The sequence below is a fragment of the Papio anubis genome, chromosome 20 (assembly GCF_008728515.1).
Source record: "Papio anubis isolate 15944 chromosome 20, Panubis1.0, whole genome shotgun sequence".
In the NCBI taxonomy this organism is placed as follows: Eukaryota; Metazoa; Chordata; class Mammalia; order Primates; family Cercopithecidae; genus Papio; species Papio anubis.
The window spans coordinates 19527288-19532807 of NC_044995.1; the positions used below are offsets into that span (position 1 = coordinate 19527288).

The window sequence follows — 5520 nt, forward strand, 5'->3', positions numbered from 1 at the left end:
AGGGTAAAAAAAAATATGTAATAAAATAGACTAATTTTTGCCCTGTATGATAAAACAAATAAAACAGAAAACATTCAATTATAATAAGTTTTGAGAAGTGCTATGCATGAAATGTCCTCTTAATACCCCTAACACACTCACTTTTTTTTTCATGAGAGTGATCACTTTCTTTCTTTTTTTTTTTAAGACGGAGTTTCGCTCTTGTTGCCCAGGCTGGAGTGCAATGGCACGATCTCAGCTCACTCCTGATCTCAGGTGATCTGCCCGTCTCGGCCTCTCAAAATGCTGGGATTACAGGCATGAGCCATCACACTCAGCCGACAGTGATCACTTTCTAACAAACTATTGATATAGTCATGCATCACTTTGCAACAGAGATATGCTCTGAGAAATGTGTCATTAGGCAATTTCATCATTGTGCGAATATAAGAGTGTACTTACACAAATGGGAATAGCATAGCCTACTACCCACCTGTGCTATATGGTACAACCTATTGCTCCTAGACCAGAAACCTGTATGGCATGTTACTGTACTGAATACTGTAGACAACTGCAATACAAAGGTAAGTGTTTGTATATCTAAACATACCTAAACACAGGAGAGAAATGATAAAAATATAGTATAAAAGATAAAAAATGGTACAGTGGTAAAGGGCACTTACCATGAATGAAACTTGCAGAACTGAAAGTTGCTCTGAGTGAGTGAGTGGTGAGTGAATGCAAAGGCCTACGACACTACTATACACTACTATAGACTTTATAAACACTGTACACTTAGGCTACACGAAATTTATAAAATTATTTTTATTTCTTCAAATTGTTGAATTAGCCTTGGCTTACTATAACTTTGTTACTTTATAAGCTTTTCCATTTTTCTTTTCTGAGATGGAGTCTCGCTCCATCACCCAGGCTGGAGTAATGGCACGATCTTGGCTCACTGCGACCTCTGCCTCCTGAGTTCAAGTGATTCTCCTGCCTCAGCCTCCCAAGTAGCTGGGATTACAGGCGTCTGCCACCATGCCCGGCTAATTTTTATATTTTTAGTAGAGACGGGGTTTCACTATGTTGGTCAGCCTGGTCTCTGACTCTTGACCTCAGGTGATCCACCCGCCTTGGCCTTCCAAAGTGCTTGGATTACAGGGGTGAGCCACCATGTCCAGCCAGCTTTTCAATTTTTTAAAACTTTTTGACTCTTAGCACATAGCTTAAAACGCATTGTACAGCTGTACAAAAATATTTTCTTTCTTTATATCCTTATTCTATAAGCTATGTTCTTAAAAATTTTTTTTTAACTTTTTAAATTTTCTTGTTAAAAATTAAGATACAGGCCGGGCGCGGTGGTTCAAGCCTGTAATCCCAGCACTTTGGGAGGCCGAGACGGGTGGATCACGAGGTCAGAAGATCGAGACCATCCTGGCGAACACGGTGAAACCCCGTCTCTACTAAAAAATACAAAAAACTAGCCGGGCGAGATGGCGGGCGCCTGTAGTCCCAGTTACTTGGGAGGCTGAGGCAGGAGAATGGCGTAAACCCGGGAGGCGGAGCTTGCAGTGAGCTGAGATCCGGTCACTGCACTCCAGCCTGGGCGACAGAGCGAGACTCTGTCTCAAAAAAAAAAAAAAAAAAAAAAATTAAGATACAAACACCCATTAGCCTAGGCCTACACAGTGTCCAGGATCATTGGTATTGTCTTTCACCTCCACATCTGGGCCCACTGGAAGATCTTCAGGGACAATAACACACACAGACCTATCACATCCTATGACAACAATGCCTTCTTCTGGAATACCTCCTGAAGGACCTGAGGCTGTTTTACAGTTAACTTTTTTAAAATAAATAGGCATATGCTCCAAACTAATGATAAAAAGTATAGTATAGTAGGCACATGAATCAGTAACATATTTATTATCATTACCAAGTATTAGGTACTGCACATAATTTTATGTTATACTTTTATCTGACTGGCAGCAAAGTAGGTTTGTTTACACCAGCATCACTGCAAACACGAGTGATGGTATTGTGCTACAGTGTTATATTGGCTAGAAAGTCACTAGGTGACAGGAATTTTTCAGCTCCATTATAATCTTACAGCAGGGGTCTTCAACCCCTGGGCCACGTACCAGTACCGGTACCGTACTGGTTCCTGCTTAGGAACCAGGCCACACAGCAGGAAGTGAGCAGCAGATGAGCGAGCATTACCGCCTGAGCTCCACCTTCTGTCAGATCAGTGGTGGCATTACAACCTTACAGGAGTGTGAACCCTCTTTTGAACTGTGCATGCGAGGGATATAGGTTGCTCGCTCCTTATGAGAATCTAATGCTTGATGATTTGAGGTAAAACAGTTTCATCCTGAAACCATAACCCTCCCGTCCCCCGGTCCATGGAAAAATTGTCTTCCACAAAACCAGTCCCTAGCGCTAAAAAGGCTGGGGACCACTGTCTTACAGGACAACTGTCATATATGTATATAGTCCATACATATACGGCACATGACTATAATTTAGTTATATATACTGTCCACCCACCCCCCACAACATAAACTCCATGAAAACAAGGACTTATTTTTGTCTGTTTTTGATATTGATAGTAGGTGCTCAAAAATATGCTGATAAAATGGTTCAGTCATTATCAAAAACACTATGACAATCAAAGATTAAAAACAGACATTACCACATGTATATATAAAAAATTGAAAGCAGGGACTCAGTTGTATACCCATGTTTGTAGCAGCGTCACTTGCAATTGCCAAAAGGTAGAAGCAGCCCAAGTATCCAATGATGAATAAACTGATAAACAAAATGTTTATCCATATATGACATACTTATTATTCGGCCTTAAAAAAGGAGGAAATTCCAATACATGCTAATATGGATGAATCTTGAGGACATTATGCTAAGTTAAATCAGGGTCACAAAAGGACAAACAACATATGATTCTGCTTATATGAAGTACCTAGAATAGTCAAATTCAGAGACAGAAAGTAGAATGGTAGATGCCATAGGCCGGGGGAAAGTGGAGGATAGAGAGTTATTGTTTGATAGGTACTGGGTTTCTGTTTTGCAAGAAGAAGAGTTCTGTGGGTGGATGGTGGTGATGCTACCATTACAATGTGAATGTACTTCATGTCACTGAACTGTACACTTAAATATGGTTTAGATGATAAATTCTACGTTGAGTATTTTACCACAATTAAATATATATATATGTATACAGTTGGTCCTCCTTATCCACGGGTTCTGCATCCTCAGATTCAATCAGCCTCAGATAAAAAATATAGTTAGGCCTACGATAGTTGTGTCTGTACTGAACATGTACAGTACAGATTTTTTTCTTATTATTCCCTAAACAATAAAGTGTAACAATGATTTACATAGCATTTACATTGTATTAGGTATTACAAATAATCTAGAGATGATTTAATGTATACAGAAGGATGTAGGGACTTGAGCATCTGTGCATTCTGGTATCCATGGAGGGGTCCTGAAACCAACCCCTCCTGGATACGAACCGTATATAGAATAAATGAGCTACTACTACTAAGTTGGGGATTTAACACTACAAGAGAATAGGCCAGGCACAGTGACTCATGCCTATAATCCCAGCACTTTGGGATGCTGAGGTGGGCAAATCACGATGTCAGGAGATCTAACACAGTGGCTAACACAGTGAAACCTCGCCTCTACTAAAAATACAAAAAATCAGCTGGGTGTGGTGGCGCGTCTGTAGTCCCAGCTACTCCAGAGGCTGAGGCAGAAGAATCGCTTGAACTCAGGAGGCAGAGGTTGCAGTAAGCCGAGACCGTGCCACTGCACTCCAGCCTGGGTGACAGAGCGAGACTCTGTCTCAAAAAACAAAACAAAACAAAACAACAACAACAAAAACTAGAAGAAAATAATATACCAGACAAGAATAACACAGAAATTGGTGGATATTTTGGAGTTCAAGTATCTTAAAGTCTTAAGGTTGAGTTTTGTTAAGTATGCATATTAAAAATAGAAGGATAATAGCAGAAACCAAAGTAGGGGAGAAAAAGGGATAAGGTGAATTTGCCCAGTAAAAAAAGATATATGTGCAACTATTATATGTCAATCAAAAATGTTTAAGGCATAATAAATAGAAAACAAAACGTTTTTATGAGCAATCATAATAAATGCCACTGAATTATACTCACCTATTACAACAACAGTCAAACGTGATAAACAGATGTAAACCCAGCAATATGCTCCTTACAAGACACAGATCTGAAACATAAAGACACAAAGGGGTTAGAAAATGAAATTCTTAAGAAATACAATAAAATTTGAAAAGCAATATTATCAGACAAAAGCGAACCCGGACTAAAAGGCACTCACCAGGATAAAGAGGTATGTTTCTTAAGGTGGTAGATTGGAATTTTAGTCCAATTCCTCACCCCCTCTAATAGATTATATATTCATACTCTTTGGAAGGTAACTTTGCCCTCCAATTGTGGGCATAATTGATTTTAGGCTTAGCCATGTGACTTGTTCTGGTTAAGGCAATCTCTCTTGTGCTCTGGTGACCCATCATGAGCAGAGCATGCCCTGGCAATAAATGTGCTTTTGGCCTGAGATCCAGAAAGAACAGATGCGGAGCAGATCTTAACTCGTCGCGCAGCCTATCCACTCAACCAAGCCCCACCTAGATCAGCTGAACACCGTCAACGCGCCAGCCTGTGAACAGGAGAATAAGGACTTGCTGTTGTATGGCATTGAGTTCAGGGGTGGTTTTTAGACATCATTATTATCATGGCAATAGCTAACTGATATAAATAAAAGCAGCAAGTCATAACCTAATAATGAACCTGAAAAGTTCACTAAGGAATACTGGAAAACCACAAACTGTAGGGTCAAGGACTACGGTAAAAAAGGCAGCAAAGGAGACTACAGAGGAGTGGCCAACAGGGAGAGAGGGACCAGTAAAAAACAAGTAAGTGTTTTTCAAGTCGTTATCAACTATGCCAAATGCTACAGAGAAGCCAGCTCAAGACAGGAACTACTAGACATATTACAATCACGCACACTTCGCCACGCTCACACTCACTAGAGCCTTAATCACAATCACACACATATCACACATTTCATCATAATCACGCGCAACCAAACATCACAATCACCCCACCACAATTATTCGTGCCGTCACACTCACACACACAACCACACACCCACACTAACTCCCTTCACAGTTTTCTGTCCCAACAACTGCAACCACTCACCAGCAGCGTACCCTGAGCACTCCCCACTGCCGCTACTCGGGACACTCTGGGCCTAAGTGGCTCCGTGTCCCGTCAGCCGCGAGTCCCTTGCTCGCCCCCTGCTGCGGGGACTCGGCAGCGTCACCTGCCGGAAACACCCGAATGTTCATCCCGCGCGCAGTTTCTGAGATTCTGGGTGAAGGGGACCCACAGATAGGTGTGGAACAGACGCCTAAAGCCCCGAACCATTCCTCCGCGTCCGCGACGTTTCCGAGGACATCACCTCCCAGCAGGCCCCGCGGCCCCA

General features: G+C 41.6%; 1 protein-coding gene across 8 annotated transcripts in view; it reads right to left on the bottom strand.

Annotated features, from left to right (window-relative positions):
- The window catches only part of LOC101003842 (zinc finger protein 568), a 108753-nt gene that overhangs the window by 36761 nt on the left and 66472 nt on the right, over nt 1-5520 (bottom strand). For 3 of the 8 annotated variants that reach the window (XM_031659549.1, XM_021930324.2, XM_017952861.3), the window contains exons 1-2: nt 5246-5360; nt 4173-4242 (exon numbers count right to left, since the gene is read on the bottom strand). The gene's annotated coding sequence lies outside the window, so the exon portion shown is untranslated. The other 5 variants (XM_017952864.3, XM_009194276.4, XM_017952865.3 and 2 more) reach the window with 4 other exon arrangements.